We start from the raw sequence: 7,500 nt of genomic DNA, 5'->3' as shown, positions 1-7,500 counted from the left end.
TGGGTAAGAAGATGAAGTCGAAATCCAATGCTGTTATCGCTGAAAATAGTCATGTCTTGCACTCAGCTGTCAACTCTAAATTTCATTTAATTAGGTCAAGGAAAGAATGGATGATAATTAATTTGTGGTTTCAATTTGATAAACCTCTATGAAGATGTTTGAACTGATGTTTTATTCTGTGTTCAAGAACTTCTATATTTTCAACGCTCGTCATCTGGGACGTTTTTTCAAATTTCCCATCGGTATTCATAAATTGCCGCTGTGATGGCCGAGAGGTTAAGGTGATGGACTCAAAATCCAATGGGGTTTCCCCGCGCAGGTTCAAATCCTGCTCATAGCGACACATTTCAATGGAACCATTCCGTCCTCATTTGATTATCTCAAAGGAGTAATTTAAAGTTGTGGATTCATTCCTTTACTTTTGAACCTCCGCTATGATGATTGTTAAAACACTTGTTATACTGGGTATGGAGGACCGTCTTTGTTCACTGCATGTAATTGGGAAACTTTTGCCAATAAAATCCGGGTTTACACCAAAAATATGAATCTGTTATGAAGCAGTGTTTAAGGCATTAGACTCGAAAGCTCAGTGGGAATAGGGAAAGCTCAAATACTTCACATATACCTGTCTGCTGAGATTTTTGACTAGATCAACCAATCGACAAGCCCTAGCGATTCTTAAAGGCCATTCCAACTTGACCGACAGATGTTCCCTTTGTTTCATTCATAAAGGTCTTATGATGAGAGAGGGGTAATGAATTTACATCCAAAATCCAACGGTTTCGATCCGGGCCGGCGCAAATTCTACCAGGGGCATCTTATTAGAAACTATTCCGGTTATGGAAAATTTGTCTTGTAAATTTGACAAACAAAAATGAAGTTTGAAACTGGAAACAGATGTTTCAATGTGTAACAAGGGCCACTTTCATCCATCCTAGGTCCCTTGGGACTCTTTTTGAATAAATTGCCATTTGGGTACTTGTCATATGAGCTGTGATGGCCGAGTGGTTAAGGCGTTGGACTTGAAATCCAATGGGTATTACCCGCGTAGGTTCAAATCCTGCTCACAGCGTTGTATGTTAATATTCCGTGTTGAGTTTTGAGTTTCTTGACATGACATCTGCCCAAACTAGGTGGGTAAGAAGATGTAGTCAAAATCCGATGCTGTTATCGCCTAAAATGTTCTAAACTTGCTCACAGCTATTAACTCAAAATCAATCAAAAAATTGTCATTTATATAGGTCAAGGAAATAAAGGATGATAATTAATTTGTGGTTTCAATTTGATATACCTCTATGAAGATGTTTGAACTGATGTTTTATTCTGTGTTCAAGAACTTCTATATTTTCAACGCTTGTCATCTGGGACGTTTTTTCAAATTTCCCATCGGTATTCATAAATTGCCGCTGTGATGGCCGAGAGGTTAAGGCGTTGGACTCGAAATCCAATGGGGTTTCCCTGCGCAGGTTCGAATCCTGCTCACAGCGATTCGTTTCAATGGAACCATTCCGTCCTCATTTGATTATCTCAAAGGAGAAATTTAAAGTTGTGGATTCATTCCTTTACTTTTGAACCTCCGCTATGATGATTGTTAAAACACTTGTTATACTGGGTATGGAGGACCGTCTTTGTTCACTGCATGTAATTGGGAAACTTTTGCCAATAAAATCCGGGTTTACACCAAAAATATGAATCTGTTATGAAGCAGTGTTTAAGGCATTAGACTCGAAAGCTCAGTGGGAATAGCGAAAGCTCAAATACTTCACATATACCTGTCTGCTGAGATTTTTGACTAGATCAACCAATCGACAAGCCCTAGCGATTCTTAAAGGCCATTCCAACTTGACCAACAGATGTTCCCTTTGTTTCATTCATTAAGGTCTTATGATGAGAGAGGGGTAGTGAATTGACATCCAAAATCCAACGGTTTCGATCCGGGCCGGCGCAAATTCTACCTGGGGCATCTTATTAGAAACTAATCCGGTTATGGAAAATTTGTCTTGCAAATTTGACAAACAAAAATGAAGTTTGAAACTGGAAACAGATGTTTCAATGTGTAACAAGGGCCACTTTAATCTATCCTAGGTCCCCTGGGACTCTTTTTGAATAAATTGCCATTTGGGTACATCTCAATAGAGCTGTGATGGCCGAGTGGTTAAGGCGTTGGACTTGAAATCCAATGGGTATTACCCGCGTAGGTTCAAATCCTGCTCACAGCGTTGTATGTTAATATTCCGTATTGAGTTTTGAGTTTCTTGACATGACATCTGCCCAAACTAGGTGGGTAAGAAGATGAAGTCAAAATCCAATGCTGTTATCGCTGAAAATGGTCATGTCTTTCACTCAGCTGTCAACTCTAAATTTCATTTAATTAGGTCAAGGAAAGAACGGATGATAATTAATTTGTGGTTTCAATTTGATATACCTCTATGAAGATGTTTGAACTGATGTTTTATTCTGTGTTCAAGAACTTCTATATTTTCAACGCTTGTCATCTGGGACGTTTTTTCAAATTTCCCATCGGTATTCATAAATTGCCGCTGTGATGGCCGAGAGGTTAAGGCGTTGGACTCGAAATCCAATGGGGTTTCCCCGCGCAGGTTCGAATCCTGCTCACAGCGAATCTATTCAATGGAACCATGCAGTCCTCATTTGATTATCTCAAAGGAGAAATTTAAAGTTGTGGATTCATTCCTTTACTTGTGAACCTCCGCGATGAAGATTGTTAAAACACTTGCTATACTGGGTATGGAGGACCGTCTTTGTTCACTGCATGTAATTGGGAAACTTTTGCCAATAAAATCCGGGTTTACACCAAAAATATGAATCTGTTATGAAGCAGTGTTTAAGGCATTAGACTCGAAAGCTCAGTGGGAATAGCGAAAGCTCAAATACTTCACATATACCTGTCTGCTGAGATTTTTGACTAGATCAACCAATCGACAAGCCCTAGCGATTCTTAAAGGCCATTCCAACTTGACCAACAGATGTTCCCTTTGTTTCATTCATTAAGGTCTTATGATGAGAGAGGGGTAGTGAATTTACATCCAAAATCCAACGGTTTCGATCCGGGCCGGCGCAAATTCTACCTGGGGCATCTTATTAGAAACTAATCCGGTTATGGAAAATTTGTCTTGTCAATTTGACAAACAAAAATGAAGTTTGAAACTGGAAACAGATGTTTCAATGTGTAACAAGGGCCACTTTAATCTATCCTAGGTCCCCTGGGACTCTTTTTGAATAAATTGCCATTTGGGTACATCTCAATAGAGCTGTGATGGCCGAGTGGTTAAGGCGTTGGACTTGAAATCCAATGAGTATTACCCGCGTAGGTTCAAATCCTGCTCACAGCGTTGTATGTTAATATTCCGTATTGAGTTTTGAGTTTCTTGACATGACATCTGCCCAAACTAGGTGGGTAAGAAGATGAAGTCGAAATCCAATGCTGTTATCGCTGAAAATGGTCATGTCTTTCACTCAGCTGTCAACTCTAAATTTCATTTAATTAGGTCAAGGAAAGAACGGATGATAATTAATTTGTGGTTTCAATTTGATATACCTCTATGAAGATGTTTGAACTGATGTTTTATTCTGTGTTCAAGAACTTCTATATTTTCAACGCTTGTCATCTGGGACGTTTTTTCAAATTTCCCATCGGTATTCATAAATTGCCGCTGTGATGGCCGAGAGGTTAAGGCGTTGGACTCGAAATCCAATGGGGTTTCCCCGCGCAGGTTCGAATCCTGCTCACAGCGAATCTATTCAATGGAACCATGCAGTCCTCATTTGATTATCTCAAAGGAGAAATTTAAAGTTGTGGATTCATTCCTTTACTTGTGAACCTCCGCGATGAAGATTGTTAAAACACTTGCTATGCTGGGTATGGAGCACCGTCTTTGTTCACTGCATGTAATTGGGAAACTTTTGCCAATAAAATCCGGGTTTACACCAAAAATATGAATCTGTTATGAAGCAGTGTTTAAGGCATTAGACTCGAAAGCTCAGTGGGAATAGCGAAAGCTCAAATACTTCACATATACCTGTCTGCTGAGATTTTTGACTAGATCAACCAATCGACAAGCCCTAGCGATTCTTAAAGGCCATTCCAACTTGACCAACAGATGTTCCCTTTGTTTCATTCATTAAGGTCTTATGATGAGAGAGGGGTAGTGAATTTACATCCAAAATCCAACGGTTTCGATCCGGGCCGGCGCAAATTCTACCTGGGGCATCTTATTAGAAACTAATCCGGTTATGGAAAATTTGTCTTGTCAATTTGACAAACAAAAATGAAGTTTGAAACTGGAAACAGATGTTTCAATGTGTAACAAGGGCCACTTTAATCTATCCTAGGTCCCCTGGGACTCTTTTTGAATAAATTGCCATTTGGGTACATGTCAATTGAGCTGTGATGGCCGAGTGGTTAAGGCGTTGGACTTGAAATCCAATGGGTGTTACCCGCGTAGGTTCAAATCCTGCTCACAGCGTTGTATGTTAATATTGTGTGTGGAGTTTTGAGTGTCTTGACATGACATCTGCCCAAACTAGGTGGGTAAGAAGATGAAGTCGAAATCCAATGCTGTTATCGCTGAAAATGGTCATGTCTTGCACTCAGCTGTCAACTCTAAAATTCATTTAATTAGGTCAAGGAAAGAACGGATGATAATTAATTTGTGGTTTCAATTTGATATACCTCTATGAAGATGTTTGAACTGATGTTTTATTCTGTGTTCAAGAACTTCTATATTTTCAACGCTTGTCATCTGGGACGTTTTTTCAAATTTCCCATCGGTATTCAAAAATTGCCGCTGTGATGGCCGAGAGTTTAAGGCGTTGGACTCGAAATCCAATGGGGTTTTCCCGCGCAGGTTCAAATCCTGCTCATAGCGAAACATTTCAATGGAACTATTCCGTCCTCATTTGATTATCTCAAAGGAGTAATTTAAAGTTGTGGATTCATTCCTTTACTTTTGAACCTCCGCTATGATGATTGTTAAAACACTTGTTATACTGGGTATGGAGGACCGTCTTTGTTCACTGCATGTAATTGGGAAACTTTTGCCAATAAAATCCGGGTTTACACCAAAAATATGAATCTGTTATGAAGCAGTGTTTAAGGCATTAGACTCGAAAGCTCAGTGGGAATAGGGAAAGCTCAAATACTTCACATATACCTGTCTGCTGAGATTTTTGACTAGATCAACCAATCGACAAGCCCTAGCGATTCTTAAAGGCCATTCCAACTTGACCAACAGATGTTCCCTTTGTTTCATTCATCAAGGTCTTATGATGAGAGAGGGGTAGTGAATTTACATCCAAAATTCAACGGTTTCGATCCGGGCCGGCGCAAATTCTACCTGGGGCATCTTATTAGAAACTAATCCGGTTATGGAAAATTTGTCTTGTAAATTTGACAAACAAAAATGAAGTTTGAAACTGGAAACAGATGTTTCAATGTGTAACAAGGGCCACTTTAATCTATCCTAGGTCCCCTGGGACTCTTTTTGAATAAATTGCCATTTGGGTACATGTCAATTGTGCTGTGATGGCCGAGTGGTTAAGGCGTTGGACTTGAAATCCAATGGGTGTTACCCGCGTAGGTTCAAATCCTGCTCACAGCGTTGTATGTTAATATTGTGTGTGGAGTTTTGAGTGTCTTGACATGACATCTGCCCAAACTAGGTGGGTAAGAAGATGAAGTCGAAATCCAATGCTGTTATCGCTGAAAATAGTCATGTCTTGCACTCAGCTGTCAACTCTAAATTTCATTTAATTAGGTCAAGGAAAGAATGGATGATAATTAATTTGTGGTTTCAATTTGATAAACCTCTATGAAGATGTTTGAACTGATGTTTTATTCTGTGTTCAAGAACTTCTATATTTTCAACGCTCGTCATCTGGGACGTTTTTTCAAATTTCCCATCGGTATTCATAAATTGCCGCTGTGATGGCCGAGAGGTTAAGGTGATGGACTCAAAATCCAATGGGGTTTCCCCGCGCAGGTTCAAATCCTGCTCATAGCGACACATTTCAATGGAACCATTCCGTCCTCATTTGATTATCTCAAAGGAGTAATTTAAAGTTGTGGATTCATTCCTTTACTTTTGAACCTCCGCTATGATGATTGTTAAAACACTTGTTATACTGGGTATGGAGGACCGTCTTTGTTCACTGCATGTAATTGGGAAACTTTTGCCAATAAAATCCGGGTTTACACCAAAAATATGAATCTGTTATGAAGCAGTGTTTAAGGCATTAGACTCGAAAGCTCAGTGGGAATAGGGAAAGCTCAAATACTTCACATATACCTGTCTGCTGAGATTTTTGACTAGATCAACCAATCGACAAGCCCTAGCGATTCTTAAAGGCCATTCCAACTTGACCGACAGATGTTCCCTTTGTTTCATTCATAAAGGTCTTATGATGAGAGAGGGGTAATGAATTTACATCCAAAATCCAACGGTTTCGATCCGGGCCGGCGCAAATTCTACCAGGGGCATCTTATTAGAAACTATTCCGGTTATGGAAAATTTGTCTTGTAAATTTGACAAACAAAAATGAAGTTTGAAACTGGAAACAGATGTTTCAATGTGTAACAAGGGCCACTTTCATCCATCCTAGGTCCCTTGGGACTCTTTTTGAATAAATTGCCATTTGGGTACTTGTCATATGAGCTGTGATGGCCGAGTGGTTAAGGCGTTGGACTTGAAATCCAATGGGTATTACCCGCGTAGGTTCAAATCCTGCTCACAGCGTTGTATGTTAATATTCCGTGTTGAGTTTTGAGTTTCTTGACATGACATCTGCCCAAACTAGGTGGGTAAGAAGATGTAGTCAAAATCCGATGCTGTTATCGCCTAAAATGTTCTAAACTTGCTCACAGCTATTAACTCAAAATCAATCAAAAAATTGTCATTTATATAGGTCAAGGAAATAAAGGATGATAATTAATTTGTGGTTTCAATTTGATATACCTCTATGAAGATGTTTGAACTGATGTTTTATTCTGTGTTCAAGAACTTCTATATTTTCAACGCTTGTCATCTGGGACGTTTTTTCAAATTTCCCATCGGTATTCATAAATTGCCGCTGTGATGGCCGAGAGGTTAAGGCGTTGGACTCGAAATCCAATGGGGTTTCCCTGCGCAGGTTCGAATCCTGCTCACAGCGATTCGTTTCAATGGAACCATTCCGTCCTCATTTGATTATCTCAAAGGAGAAATTTAAAGTTGTGGATTCATTCCTTTACTTTTGAACCTCCGCTATGATGATTGTTAAAACACTTGTTATACTGGGTATGGAGGACCGTCTTTGTTCACTGCATGTAATTGGGAAACTTTTGCCAATAAAATCCGGGTTTACACCAAAAATATGAATCTGTTATGAAGCAGTGTTTAAGGCATTAGACTCGAAAGCTCAGTGGGAATAGCGAAAGCTCAAATACTTCACATATACCTGTCTGCTGAGATTTTTGACTAGATCAACCAATCGACAAGCCCT

General features: G+C 39.5%; 12 non-coding genes across 12 annotated transcripts; all 12 read left to right on the top strand.

Moving 5' to 3' along the window:
• The first annotated feature begins 258 nt into the window (after positions 1-258).
• Positions 259-340, top strand: trnal-caa (transfer RNA leucine (anticodon CAA)). Its single transcript has one exon. It is a non-coding gene; the product is annotated as a tRNA-Leu (tRNA).
• A 650-nt stretch (positions 341-990) lies between these two features.
• Positions 991-1,072, top strand: trnas-uga (transfer RNA serine (anticodon UGA)). The gene has a single exon. It is a non-coding gene; the product is annotated as a tRNA-Ser (tRNA).
• Positions 1,073-1,405: 333 nt separating this feature from the next.
• Positions 1,406-1,487, top strand: trnas-cga (transfer RNA serine (anticodon CGA)). The gene has a single exon. It is a non-coding gene; the product is annotated as a tRNA-Ser (tRNA).
• Positions 1,488-2,137: 650 nt separating this feature from the next.
• trnas-uga (transfer RNA serine (anticodon UGA)) lies at positions 2,138-2,219 on the top strand. The gene has a single exon. It is a non-coding gene; the product is annotated as a tRNA-Ser (tRNA).
• Positions 2,220-2,539: 320 nt separating this feature from the next.
• Positions 2,540-2,621, top strand: trnas-cga (transfer RNA serine (anticodon CGA)). Its single transcript has one exon. It is a non-coding gene; the product is annotated as a tRNA-Ser (tRNA).
• A 650-nt stretch (positions 2,622-3,271) lies between these two features.
• Positions 3,272-3,353, top strand: trnas-uga (transfer RNA serine (anticodon UGA)). The gene has a single exon. It is a non-coding gene; the product is annotated as a tRNA-Ser (tRNA).
• Positions 3,354-3,673: 320 nt separating this feature from the next.
• On the top strand, positions 3,674-3,755 carry trnas-cga (transfer RNA serine (anticodon CGA)). The gene has a single exon. It is a non-coding gene; the product is annotated as a tRNA-Ser (tRNA).
• A 650-nt stretch (positions 3,756-4,405) lies between these two features.
• Positions 4,406-4,487, top strand: trnas-uga (transfer RNA serine (anticodon UGA)). The gene has a single exon. It is a non-coding gene; the product is annotated as a tRNA-Ser (tRNA).
• A 1,052-nt stretch (positions 4,488-5,539) lies between these two features.
• trnas-uga (transfer RNA serine (anticodon UGA)) lies at positions 5,540-5,621 on the top strand. The gene has a single exon. It is a non-coding gene; the product is annotated as a tRNA-Ser (tRNA).
• Positions 5,622-5,941: 320 nt separating this feature from the next.
• Positions 5,942-6,023, top strand: trnal-caa (transfer RNA leucine (anticodon CAA)). Its single transcript has one exon. It is a non-coding gene; the product is annotated as a tRNA-Leu (tRNA).
• Positions 6,024-6,673: 650 nt separating this feature from the next.
• Positions 6,674-6,755, top strand: trnas-uga (transfer RNA serine (anticodon UGA)). The gene has a single exon. It is a non-coding gene; the product is annotated as a tRNA-Ser (tRNA).
• Positions 6,756-7,088: 333 nt separating this feature from the next.
• Positions 7,089-7,170, top strand: trnas-cga (transfer RNA serine (anticodon CGA)). The gene has a single exon. It is a non-coding gene; the product is annotated as a tRNA-Ser (tRNA).
• The last annotated feature ends 330 nt before the right edge of the window (positions 7,171-7,500 follow it).

Source organism: Gadus macrocephalus, chromosome 1 (assembly GCF_031168955.1).
Source record: "Gadus macrocephalus chromosome 1, ASM3116895v1".
Lineage (NCBI taxonomy): Eukaryota > Metazoa > Chordata > Actinopteri > Gadiformes > Gadidae > Gadus > Gadus macrocephalus.
Note: the sequence above shows the minus strand (reverse complement) of the source record. Positions and strands in the feature narration are given on the sequence as shown.